Genomic DNA, 14,176 nt, shown 5'->3' on the forward strand with positions numbered 1-14,176 from the left:
TCTAACCACCTCTCTTTTTCCCATGTGATCTTCTTTCTACATTTCATTTTATTTTGTTGGAAATTTCAGTTAACAATTGGTTTTGATGCTTCTTTTGTGCGCAGGTGAACTGAGGAGTGCTCCCTGTTGACCTTGTAGGTCATGCCCGATTTTTATAATGAAAAATATTCATTATATCTAATGGGTGTTTGAGGTTATGTGCAGGAACTCAAATTGATAGGATCATAATGCACATAGAGAGAGTGAAGTTTGAAGACCAAATTTCTATTGAAAACCCAATTTCTATGTGTTGTAATGTATTTCATTTAAGAAAAGAGTCTGTAATAGTAATTAGGGTCTTTGGTTTGTAATAAGCTCACACATATCATATGCATGGTCTAATAAGCTCAAACCAAGAATAACTAAAAATGACCTTAGAAAGACCTTGGGGGTTACCCTTCATCGAAAGACGCTAAATTCTTTCGGTGTCTTCAAAAAGGCTTAGAAAAGACCCTAGGACACTCACCATTGCACTTGTATGTTTTAGGCACTTTAATAGGGTGATTGTGTATTGAAATAGGAGCGAAATGCACAAGTTATGCACTTTCGATCGACCGACCTATACAGGTCATTTTGCCCCAGGTCGACCAAATATGGTTCGGGTCAACAAGTTGACCATAGCCTGGTCGACCGAACTATGTAGTTCGTTTGGCCCCGGTCAACCAAGCCTGCTAGGAGTCAACTTGTTGACCACCTGGTCGATCGAGCCCAAAGTGTACTCCAACGCTCTGGTTGACCAAGGGTCCTCGGGAGATGTCCCAACCGTATGGTCGACCGAACTATCCAGTTCAAATCTTCTCGGTTGACCAAACCTCACAAAACTAAAAAATTGCCCTTCCTGGTCGACTGACCTTGAAGTTCAAAATTGGTCCGGTCAACCAAGCCATATGAACTTCGGTCGACCAAGAGTGTTCTAGTCGACCGGTGCTCTCGGGTTGGTCCAAATTTTTAGCGCAGTTAACTATTTTAAACGGGGTTAATTAGGGTTAAAATGATTTAAAACAAAATTAATAATACCATACATGTCCTAATGGTAAAATTCTTCCAACTTCTATAAATAGCCCATCATTTGCAAAGATTAAGCGGGATTAGCCATTTTGATTAGGAGAGATTTTCTGAAATTCCTAAAATCTATAATACTCATTTCTATGTCCCAACCACTCATACTTACCTTCTCTTATTGCCAAAAGTCTTTTGTAAGTTGATTGAGTGATTATTCTTAAAGGTTTGCTCTCCTTGTTTGTTTGATTGAAACGATTTTCTTGAGAGATAAACCTAAGTGTCCTTAGGGGGCTTTGCTAATAAGCCTATTCTAAGAAAACTTACATTTGGCTTTTGAGTATTGCATTCATGTTGCAATATCTTAGAAAGCTTGCATTTGTTTTGGGTTGCAAAAACATTTTCAAAAACATTCTCAAATATCTTGTGTGATTTATATTGACATATTTTTGCAAAGATATTTGTGTTTGTGATAGTGATCTTTGTTGCAATATTTATTGACTTACATATCTTTTTTTTGAATACAAAGATTAAATATTCTTTGCAAACCAAACATATACAGTACTTGAGCTTACATATTATATCTTGTTGGTGGTGTATACGATTGCGCGTAACTGGGTACATATCTGCTTTACTTGAAAGCATAATCACTGTACCATTTTATTTATTGAGCAAAACTATTGTATTCTAGGAACGGGCCTGAAGAGGGAGATTAGCCCTTTGAAATAGTCCCAGATTGGCTTAGACCTAGTTAGGAAAGCTAGGTACGCCATCCTAGTAAGGCGTATTGGTTGAGGTCATCCCCTTTAATTGACCTGGTTGTAAAGGCTGAGGTCAGGCCTATGCTAATTGACCTAGTTGTAATTGGTGCCGCTCCATCCGTTAAGTGAGTCGTTAGTGGAATCCTCAGGCTTGCAAGCTAGAGGCGGGGACGTAGGCACAGTTGACTGAACCCCGATAACATATCGTGTGCTTTGTTTATATTTCTGCACTTTACATTTACCGCATATGTATGTTATGGTATGAATCATGTGCTTGATTTAAATTTCCATACTTTATATCATTGGCGCAGTTGGAATTGCATAGAAAGACCCTAGGTTGCATTATACGGATATTTCATTTAACCTAGGAGATAAATTTTTAAAATTCCAATTCACCCCCCTTTTGGGAATACACCAATTCTAACACTCCTAGTTTGGCTAGTTGGTAACCTAAAAGTGGAGGGCTCAGGATTTCCTTGTTTTTTTTTTATTTTTTATTATTTCCCTTTTGCTACATTTTGATGTACCCCCGCTCCCTTTGTACTGCAATTGTTATTTGTGTCATTCCTTGTATTTTGCATTTTCTTGTTTGTAAATTTTGTTGTGAAAAATAAGGACGGCCTCTCCCAACAATGCGTAGCAGAATGAATATTGTATAAAAGATCACACATACATACTTGCAACAAAAAAAATGGTGATAAACAGAAAACATTCCACGACCATAGCAATATAAAGAGAGTAAAGAAAAGTGCAACAACACCAGGAATTACGTGGTCGGCAAAGCCTACATCCATGGGAGCAATCGACAATAGATTCACTATGAAAATCAAAGTCTTACAATACAATGATCTTCTCTCATCTCTCTCTTACTCTCTTACATGTTGGAATATGCCCAGAATGACATATATAACAATCCCTCGAAGGTTTCCCTTCGAATACCCAACCACTCCAATGTTCAAATTCAAAATTTAAATTCTTTCTTGTAGCCCAGCAACCACTTGTTGACAAGAACAAGGCACTCGTCGATGAGCCAGAGAAAGCCACTTGTCAACGATTCTATCCACTCGTCGATGAGTCTTTGAATTTTGAGGTTTCCTTGCTCTCGGTATCTCCTCGTCAATGAGTCTTTGATGTTGCCCTGCACCAAGGGCACATCCACATGTTTTTCCCTTTGTTTATAAACTCCCGAAGTATAAGAGCCACACCATAAACAAAAATCTCCACTTTGGCGATTATATGCCCCTTAGGAGAATCTGAAAAACATATCTGACTGCTCCACCTTGAATTCTGAACGATTGGTTGGGACTGTCTCCCTTCTAGCACTTGTAGACATGCACCAAGTCCAAGCAACGCTGTTTGAACTTGCCAATGGTAGCTTTAGCTTCTACCATCAACCCTGATATAGTTGTAGATCCAACACCCGAAGACTTCACCCTAGGCTTCCAATAAGACCATCCCACAACAATAGACACAAAAGTTGCTGCAAGCCTTATATTACCAAAGCCCCCTACATAAACTGCAACAAAACTAACAACTAATGGTTCACTCTGTTGCTTGCTAAAACACTCCATTACACAATCATGGAGGACCTTTGACATATCCCAGACATCACAACCCGTCCTTAGGTATCGAGCGGTAGACATTCCATATAAATTCTCCACAAAACTTCCCTACGACAGCAAACAAAAGTCTCCCTGCAGTTCTGTCCATAAAGCCGCCCTGAGATAACACCAATCTCCTTGTAGCTCTATCCACAAAGCCACCCTAAGATAACACCAATATCTGTATAGCCTTGTCTACAAAACCACCCTAATATAACACCAATCTCCCTGTATTTTTGTTCAAGTGAATCAACAAACCAAGATCCATCTTGGTCATACCCAACACATTTATATCAAAACCTTCCAACAAAGTATCCAACTAGTTAGCCTTAGTCAAAGCCTTTCCAGCAAATAACATGTCATTCACACACAACAGATGCATCACTCCATGGAATCTTATCTCCATCTTCCACACTGGAAGCCTCACCAACTCACACACCTGAGTAGTAGTCTGATAGTATACATGAGTCCACCGTGATCCTGCTAGTCTCCCGAGCTGAAATCTCCCTATAATATGAATAGAGTTATCTCTGTCTTGAGTCTATTACTCCACCTGCATCGTATGCCCATTCAAACCGTGATACTTTTGACCCGATATAGAACTCCCTACATTTCTGCCCTAAGTTCCTAACTCCACTTGAATAACATGATTGCTTCTAGTGCAGTTTTCTAGAATTTGTTTCTCTTTCTTTACCTGAGTACGCTGCCCTATGACTTTTTCACCAAAAGCCATGTCCTTGATCACCTCTTTTTTTGCCATAGGATCCCCTAGATTGCACCCACCTTTCTTATAGCCTAGAAAGATGTACGGTCCGGAAACAACACCAAGCCTAGATCCTTCATCACTAGAATAGTGCACTAGTGGACATCCACTCACAATCGAGTAGTCTACCGCAAAACCTGCCCACCATTCACTTGCAACTTTCCCATCTAGCGATACCTTTGGCGATCAATGACACGAGAAACACGCCATACTCACTGACTTCACCAAGAAGTACCCTAAAAGCCCTGCATATAACTTGCCCTACTCACAAAACTTCTTGAACAAAACTAGTGTACTTAGCCCCAATGTTTGACTTGAGAATCTCTCTCCCGGTTTGGTTCTCCACCTCAGCCACTGCATGAAGTACACAAAGACCCTTCACGATAATCCCATGAAAAACATGTCTATCCCCTGATGCTATCATCATTGATTCCAAAACATATGAACACATGTAGTCACACATATGCTCTAACCGCATATGCCACAAGAAACCCGAATCAGACTCAACAGTTGGAACTCGACTTACAACTGTAACATCTTGTAGTGCAAAGATGTTTCTTGCTACTTTATCCTCTTTCATCACTATTGAGTTACCACACATTTTCATTTCTTTGCATTCAGACTCATGACAAAATCCATTGCAATCTAAAATTTCCAATGAAAATACCATTCTTCTTTAGACCTAATTCATGCTTTACCTCACACATGCCTTTTACAACACCATAATACATTTTGATTTTGACATTTCCAATAACAAATCTTTTACATGAAATATCATTTTTCATCAAAATACAACCATTATAAATTGACTTGTCGATGTCAAACCATTTTCTAGGATAAAAGCACCCAATGACAAAGATTCAAGAATCACCCGTGAGGCACTCCGAACCCGATGAAACATGTAGCATATTTCCAACACTACATTTTGAGTCTTTGTCCACTACACTTGCAGATTTTGACGAACCCTTAGACATATATTGACATTCCTGTTTTCACCAAACTAATGCCGTGGAATTCTCATCCATGACGTGATACAACACGTCCTTAGCCCAAAAAATACGAATGATTGCTCCCAATTCATTCCAAGTCGTTGCATCCATACTATCCAATTGATATTCTGTATAAAGCTTCACCATGCCTTATTACAACACGAGATTTTCAAATTCGGAGGCCATACAACACACTCTAATACCAATTGTTGTGAAAAATAAGGGCAGCCTCTCCCAACAAAGCGCAACGGAATGAACATTATATAAAGGATCATACATACTTGCAACAAACAAAATGGTGATAAATAAAAAACATTCCACAACCATAGTAATATAAAGAGAGTAAAGACAAGTGCAACGACACCAGGAATTATGTGGTTCGGAAAAGCCTACATCCACGGGGGCAACCGACAAGAGATTCACTATGAAAATCAAAGTCTCACAATACAATAATCTTCTCTCCTTCTCTCACCCCTATCTTACTCTCTTACATGTTGAAATATCCCCAGAATGACGTATATAACAACCCCTCGGAGGTTTCCCTCCGAATACCCAACCACTCAAATTTTCAAATTCAAAATTTAAATTCTTTCTCGTTGCCCGATAACCACTCATCAATGATTCTGTCCACTCATCGACGAGTCTTTGAACTCTGAAATTTTCTGGCTCTCAGTGTGTCCTCGTTGACAAGTGCAAAGCACCCGTCGACGAGTCTTTGCTACTACTTTGCATCAAGACCACATCCATATGTTTTTCCCTTTATTTATAAACTCTCGAAGTATAAGAGCCGCGCCACAAACCACAAGTTTTTATGTGTATGTATGTATCTCAGTGTTGATGTACCCTCGCACCTCATTTCCCTGCAACATTAGTTTGCATCGGCTTTCTTTTCCTTGTATGCTTGTGTTTTATTTCCTGTATTTTTTGATTTTTTTTGTTGCACGTGCACCTCTACCACATTGGAGGCACGCGTTCTTCTTCCCTTTTTTCAAATAAAATGTGACATCATGTGTTTATTTTAATTTTGACCAATGTCCCTCTTTAACCAAACTTCAACCAAGAAGGAAAATGATAATAAAACTGACTTTAAGACTCGGAAGCAAACCTAGTTTTAAAAGACTCAATAAGACTCATTTTGAACATTGCAATACTCAATTTAAAAATATTGAAGGACTCGATTTAAGGCCTGAAAATTCAATTTATAGATTTAATACTCAAATTAAAAATTAAGAAACTCAATTTTTCAGAATGAAAAGAGACGAAGGACTCAATTTTGGAATTTAGTGAACTCAAACTACTAGGACTCAATTTTGAAAACATAGGACTTACTTTACCCAAACCTGGCCTAATAAGAGGGAACTGGTAATTACGGGGGCCTCAACTAAGGAGATTAATTCTGCAACTAAATAAATCTTTATAAAAACCCAGTTTAAAACTATTGTGAAAAGGACTCAAAATTTTTTTTCCTAGAATATCGGGACTCGACTTCATTGACTCACTCGAAAAATGAGCAGCTCGAAAGCTATCCCAAGCATAGGAGTTACGTCGTGTAATATTAAGCCCAAGGGCTAGATCATCTCCTCAGGGAATGCGTTTAATCTCATATTTTACGTTCTTCCAATCGAAATTAAAAAGGTACTGAACTTGGTTCAGATTCGGGGTTTTTCAAGATTGTGGAAACTTAAATGAAAACACAAATTAAAGTCCTAAAACTAGCACGCACGGAATTAAATAACAATAATAAAAACCCTAATCTACTTAAGGAAACATTGGGACACGCGTTAATTAAAAATGGCAACTTAGAACATGGAATTAAAAACACACAATGAAAACTAAATTAGACACACACTAAAAAAAAACCAAACTTACTAAAAATCGAACCTTTAGCACAATTAAGAGATCAAATCAAGACTCACAATTTAAATGTAAACATGAACTCAACGGAAATTTAAAAGACATAAACAATAACGGAACACAATAAAAACACAACCTTTACTAATCATAGACCCTAACTAAATCGAATTTCGGCAAAAAAATATCTGAATTTAATTAAGAATGCTAAATTAAAATAACTATCAATTAGATAAACAAAGAGATTCATTTAACAATAATGAAATACTCAACATTACTCAACTTAAACAAAAAGAAAGAAAACTCCAATAACATTAAAAAAAAAAAAACTTTCTTCAATAGTCCAAGATTCAAAGAAAAGTAAATAAAAGAAAGAAAGAAAGGAAAAGAGAGAGAGAGAGAAACAAATCCACGGAGCCGTGAAGTTGCTGCTGCGCTTTGGTGATCCTGCTATGGAGTCGGCTAGTGTTCTGCTGTGCTTGGGGACTACTGAAGATGGTGGAGGAGGCTGGCCGTACTGCAAGAGGGCAGAGGAGGTCAAGAGAAACAGAGGAAAGGGGGAGAGTGAGGGAGGAAAGACAAAGGGAAGGAAGAGAGACAAGGGGAGAGAAGCAGAATTGAAAAAAACAAACTAAAGAAGAAGAAGAAGAAGAAGAAGAAGGAGAAGAGGAGAATGGGGAGCCATGGGGGCTGCCTACCTAGGGGGAAGAAATAGAGGAGCTTAAATAGGAGGCATTGGGTGCCCTAGACCCGGATGGAAAGGATTGACCCGGATGGGAAAGGGTTGACCCGTCAACTTGATTTTTTTCATTTTTTTCATTTTCTGTTCATTGCAAATTATGCTCTTCTGGAACCCGTATCTCACAAAACTAAAAACAAAAAAGTTGTAGATGATCCTTTCCTCTTTCTCCATAAATTTGAATCATCTCAATCGGAGTTCGGACAGAAAAGTTATGCATGAAATACGAACAGGTATCGGTTTTGGTTCCCGGGAATTTTCCTGCGACAAAAAATTACCGAAACTTCATAAATTGTGCAATAAAGTTCAAGAATGATGATTTTGGCACATTATTAAAATATTGGATAATTTTGGACATTTAATTAAAAATATAAACCGTAAAGCCCGGGTTAAGCGTCCAATTACGCAGTTTTGACGCGTAATCACAGCCCCCAACTAACGTTTTGCTAGTCTCTAGCAAATGACGTGAATGAATCTCAGGATGGTGTCTACAACTACATACTCCAATAATCATGAAATCAATGCACATGCGATATAACTATACCACTTCACATACAAGAATACTATTGAATTTCACACAGGCTCGTTCATATTCAATACATACGACTCCAAAGCATGTCACTCATGCAAGTTTCATCATTTATTTGTGATTTGAATGCAGTATACTCACATAAAGTTAATCAGTGGCACATTTAGAGTTAATGCAGGCATATAAGTTCGAGTATAAACAGGTACACTCTCGAGGTGTGTGTGATGTGTGTGACTCAGTACACCTAGGACGCCAGTGGACACCTACAGAACGGTCACTTTGACTCGGCCTAACTGGTATACCCTCAAGAACACTCAAAGAAAATGGGTTCACTCATCATATGTAAGGAGGAGTGTCGCGATCAAACATCCCACATATTAAAAGAAACAACGCTAAGTATATGGAGTGGACTAGTCAGGAAAGGATCTAGCCTATCTATGAGGTGTTGGGTCCTTCACCCTAGCATCTTCTCACCTACTCGCCATATCCAACTGAGACCACCCTAGATTAACTCATTCGCAAACTTGTCGTGAATACATCTGAGGCATTAATCGGTTGAAGAATCTTCATACGTGGAAAATATATGTCGTCCTTGACTTTTTGTGATATGTATTTGGGCTAGCATTGACATTTCATTTCATGCGCATGTGTATTGCTTATTCTTTTTTCTGCTCATTCTTTTTTTCTGTCTTTTCTGAGCAATAAGGACAATATTAACACTTCTTTTGTAATCTTCATACCATGAATAGGAATTGAGCTCGAATAGAAGTTTATGAATTAAGTCTATCTCTAGGGGTGGCTCAGCCTTCACATTTTGAGTAGGCTACAAGACCTAGGTTTCAATCTCCCCACTAGGTGTCACCTCTAGGCTTAGCAAATCAAAAACAGAGACTAGTGTACAAAGGAATCGTCTAGAAAAAGAGAATTGAGTTCTATGAACTCTGATTTGATATTAACGCTCAAAAGGACGATAAAAAGCTCAAGGATATCTCACAAGGTGTCATAGTCGCCACGGGTGTTCTCTCAGTGCTCACAGGAAACCCTAAGTGCAATGAATCACGTGAATGTGTTTATTTAGCCTCGTGAGATGCATGTAGATACAGGAAATTATATAGCCAAATTAACACGAATGTACTACCAATCGATTCTTCATGGAGTCATAAGATCATATAAAGAAAAAACTACGCATGATTGACTCAAGTGTGTCATTCTTAAGTTATACGCAAGTATGTGAAAGGTATGATTCAGTGTTAAGCATGACATAATGCAATGTAATTCCTCAGTGCTCCTCCTTTCTTTCTCTCTTTCTTTGATTTTTTTTTTTTATTTTTTTTTTGATTTTTTGTTTTTAAAACCCAGTACGTGTACGTGCACAGTGTCACATGCGAATGCTCATCCCCCCTAACTAAAGTGGAACAGTGTCCTCAATGTAAAAGCATAGGGGAAATAGAAAATACTGTGCACGGGAAAAGTAAGGCGTACCTGAGTGGCGAAATAATGGAAAACAAAAATCGAACTACGAGAAAATAAACCTAAAAACTAACTAAAAATAAAATAAGATAAAATAAAAGGAAAATAAGGGAAAGAAAAACATCACAATTGTCTTGGCGGAGGCTCTGGAGGAATTTCGTCTGGTGGCCGTAGGTCTATAAATTGCACCGGCGGTTCTCCAAATTTAAGTCACCAAAATCGATCAGTCTTCAAACCTGCACGAAAATCAACCTCAGATAAATTAATGCGTGTCAAAATACCAAACAATTTGTGTGCAAGTCGACCCTCTTGTGTTGACAAGAAAGGGTCTTTATTCAACATCGTTTCTAGGAAATTTGCTTCTTTACGAACTAACGTGTGATGGGAAGTTATTGGAGCAATTACCTGTAGTTCTTCAGAAGCATTAACATTAAAGGTTTTACCTGGTTCTTTGAAAATTATAAGCTCACCAGACTGGTCACCCTCTTTATCGGGTGTACATATCATCATACCACTACAAGAGTCTGCCTCCACATTAGGCTCTTTAACATCTGATTCAAGTGGGGGTGACGGTTTCATGGTTTCTGAGCTTGGAGTATTAGGTACCACAGGTTGCTACTCCGTATGGGTATCAGTCTCCTCATCAACTAAATGCTCCACTTTTGGGCTCGTTTCCTCTAATTTTTCTTTGAATTCATCTATTTCAGCCGTAACTTCCGGTGCTGGGACAACTATTTGTCCGACGATGAGCATTTCAGATTGGAGGTCGTCTTTCTCGCTACTGAAGGTGATGGTGGCCTCTGCTGTTTCAAGAGAAACATCGTGTATTTGTTGGTGTGGCTGCTGGTACTCTTGAGAACTAGGCTGAAGTTCTGCGAGTGTTACCTCGTTTTCTAAGATGTCCAACTGTGTGCTTATCGCATTAATGGTATCCCACAATTCATTATTATGATCAACTTGAGTTTGCATGAATTGCTGGAGCATGTTCGCCATCTGTGTTATGCTATCCTCCAAAAATTCTAATGGCATACAGCTCGGAGAGATCTGTGGTGGCTGGTATTGAGGCGGAGGAATATCCGGGTAGTTTGGTGGTTCATATGCATCACCACCACTAATTTTGCTGATAGGATGTGCAGTCATGGGTGCCTGAGTGTATCGTGTGTTGCACTGTGGGACATTGTCAGCTAAGTAATCAAAGAATGATAATACCTGATCTAGATCCTCGCTGACGGGCTCTCCATTAGACATAGTCTGGACAAAACACTTGCAATTAGGGGTAATAGTAGTATAAAAACAGTCAACTAACCTCCATGAGTCAAACCCGTGATGTGGACAAGTGCGTAGTAGATCCTTGAATCGCTCCTAGCAAGCCCGAAATGTCTCGTCATCTTGCTGCACAAAATTAAGAATCTGTTCCTGCAAAAATTGAGTTTTCTGTGAGGAACAAAATGCATGCAGGAATTCATGCTCCATATCAGTCCAATTAGTGATAGAGTGAGGTCTCATAGATTGAAACCAAATCAGTGCCCTATCCTGCAAAGTAGTAAGAAATAAATTCAGTCTAGTAGATTCGTCAGCTCTAGCATGAGAGAAAAACATGTTGCAGGTTAATTCAAACTCTGCTAAGTGCTGATATGGGCACTCAGATTCCATCCCGTAGAACTCGGGTAGCAGTGACGTCCTCCCGCACTGCATCATGAAATTAAGCTCGTCATAAGGCAAAATAGTGGAAGAGGATGCAGTGGCATATTCAAGCTGCAAAAAATCCATTATCATGCGCGGTGCAGGTGCAGCCATTTTTCAAAACTCAAAATTTCTTTCTGTTTTTGTTTTCTATTTTTTTTATTTTTCATAAAACTAACAAAAATGACGGGAAAAACGCAAATTTGAGACTAAGACCGACATTCCCCGGCAACGGCGCCAAAAACTTGACTCACTCGAAAAATGAGCAGCTCGAAAGCTATCCCAAGTATAGGAGTTACGTCGTGTAATATTAAGCCCAAGGGCTAGATCATCTCCTCAGGGAATGCGTTTAATCTCATATTTTATGTTCTTCTAATCGAAATTAAAAAGGTACTGAACTTGGTTCAGATTCGGGGTTTTTCAAGATTGTGGAAACTTAAATGAAAACACAAATTAAAGTCCTAAAATTAGCACGCACGGAATTAAATAACAATAATAAAAACCCTAATCTACTTAAGGAAACATTGGGAGACGCGTTAATTAAAAACGGCAACCTAGAACATGGAATTAAAAACACACAATGAAAACTAAATTAGACACACACTAAAAAAAAACCAAACTTACTAAAAATCGAACCTTTAGCACAATTAAGAGATCAAATCAAGACTCACAATTTAAATGTAAACATGAACTCAACGGAAATTTAAAAGACATAAACAATAACGGAACACAATAAAAACACAACCTTTACTAATCATAGACCCTAACTAAATCGAATTTCGGCAAAAAAATATCTGAATTTAATTAAGAATGCTAAATTAAAATAACTATCAATTAGATAAACAAAGAGATTAATTTAACAATAATGAAATACTCAACATTACTCAACTTAAACAAAAAGAAAGAAAACTCCAATAACATTAAAAAAAAAAAAAACTTTCTTCAATAGTCCAAGATTTAAAGAAAAGTAAATAAAAGAAAGAAAGAAAGGAAAAGAGAGAGAGAGAGAAACAAATCCACGGAGCCGTGAAGTTGCTGCTGCGCTTTGGTGATCCTGCTATGGAGTCGGCTAGTGTTCTGCTGTGCTTGGGGACTACTGAAGATGGTGGAGGAGGCTGGCCGTACTGCAAGAGGGCAGAGGAGGTCAAGAGAAACAGAGGAAAGGGGGAGAGTGAGGGAGGAAAGACAAAGGGAAGGAAGAGAGACAAGGGGAGAGAAGCAGAATTGAAAAAAACAAACTAAAGAAGAAGAAGAAGAAGAAGAAGAAGGAGAAGAGGAGAATGGGGAGCCATGGGGGCTGCCTACCTAGGGGGAAGAAATAGAGGAGCTTAAATAGGAGGCATTGGGTGCCCTAGACCCGGATGGAAAGGATTGACCCGGATGGGAAAGGGTTGACCCATCAACTTGATTTTTTTCATTTTTTCAATTCTCTGTTCATTACACATTATGCTCTTCTAAAACCCGTATCTTACAAAACTCAAAACACAAAAGTTGTAGATGATCCTTTCCTCTTTCTCCAGAAATTTGAATCATCTCAATCGGAGCTCGGATAGAAAAGTTATGCGTGAAATACGAACAGGTGTCGGTTTTGGTTCCCGGGAATTTTCCTGCGACAAAAAATTACCAAAACTTCATAAATTGTGCAATAAAGTTCAAGAATGATGATTTTGGCACATTATTAAAATATTGGACAATTTTGAACATTTAATTAAAAATATAAACCGCAAAGCCCGGGTTAAGCGTCCAATTACGCAGTTTTGACGCGTAATCATTCATATAGCAAGACCATTTTGAGATAACTGGGATTCTAAAAACAGGACTCAAATTTAAAACTTAGGACTCAAAAGGGCATATTTTTGGATTTTGGAATTGTTCAGGATTCAAAATTAGTTTTATTGCATCGGGTCTTCTCAAGAAGGTCTGGTAAAAATTAGGTTGTGTACAGTTGCCCCTCTTTATATGCACCGTTGCTTTAGAATAACAGTGGAGGCTGCTCCTATGTTATTTTAGAGTAACATGGCTATAAAGATAAAAGGCACTAATTTTAACTAAGTCAGAGCACATTGATCATCAAGGTGAAACAATTTTTCTAGAACAAGGCTATTTTGCTGGGAATGATCAATCGAGTTTGGGATCCTAAATTCCGTGGTGTATTGGATTTGTACTTGATTTGAGAATCAAAGTATTATAGCAATTAGGGATAACTCGTACCGGGCATGTGGACCTGAGTACCATAGCAAATGAGGGAAACTCGTATTGGACATGGTGACCCAAATACCATAGTAAATAGGGAAACTCGTACTGAGCATGGGGACCCGAGAACCATAGCAAATAGGGAAACTCGTATCGGGCGTGGGGACCCGAGTACCATAGTAAATGGGGGTAACTCATACCGGGCATGTGGACCCGAGTACCATAGTAAATAGGAAAACTCGTACCGGGCATGGGGACTCGAGTACCATAGCAAATTAGGAAACTCGTACCTGGCGTGGGGACCCGAGTACCATAGTAAATGGGGGTAACTCGTACCGGGCATGGGGATCCGAGTACAATAGTAAACTAGGAAACTCATACCAGGGATGGGGACTTGAGTATCATAGTAAATGATGAGGACTCGTACTGAGCATGGTTACTCGAGTACCATAGTGAATAAAGAAACTCGTATCGAGCATGGGGACCCGAGTACCATAGCAAATTGGGAAACTTGTACCGAGCATGGGGACTCGAGTACCATAGTAAATTTGGAAACTCG

This window comes from Malania oleifera, chromosome 2 (assembly GCF_029873635.1).
Source record: "Malania oleifera isolate guangnan ecotype guangnan chromosome 2, ASM2987363v1, whole genome shotgun sequence".
In the NCBI taxonomy this organism is placed as follows: domain Eukaryota; kingdom Viridiplantae; phylum Streptophyta; class Magnoliopsida; order Santalales; family Ximeniaceae; genus Malania; species Malania oleifera.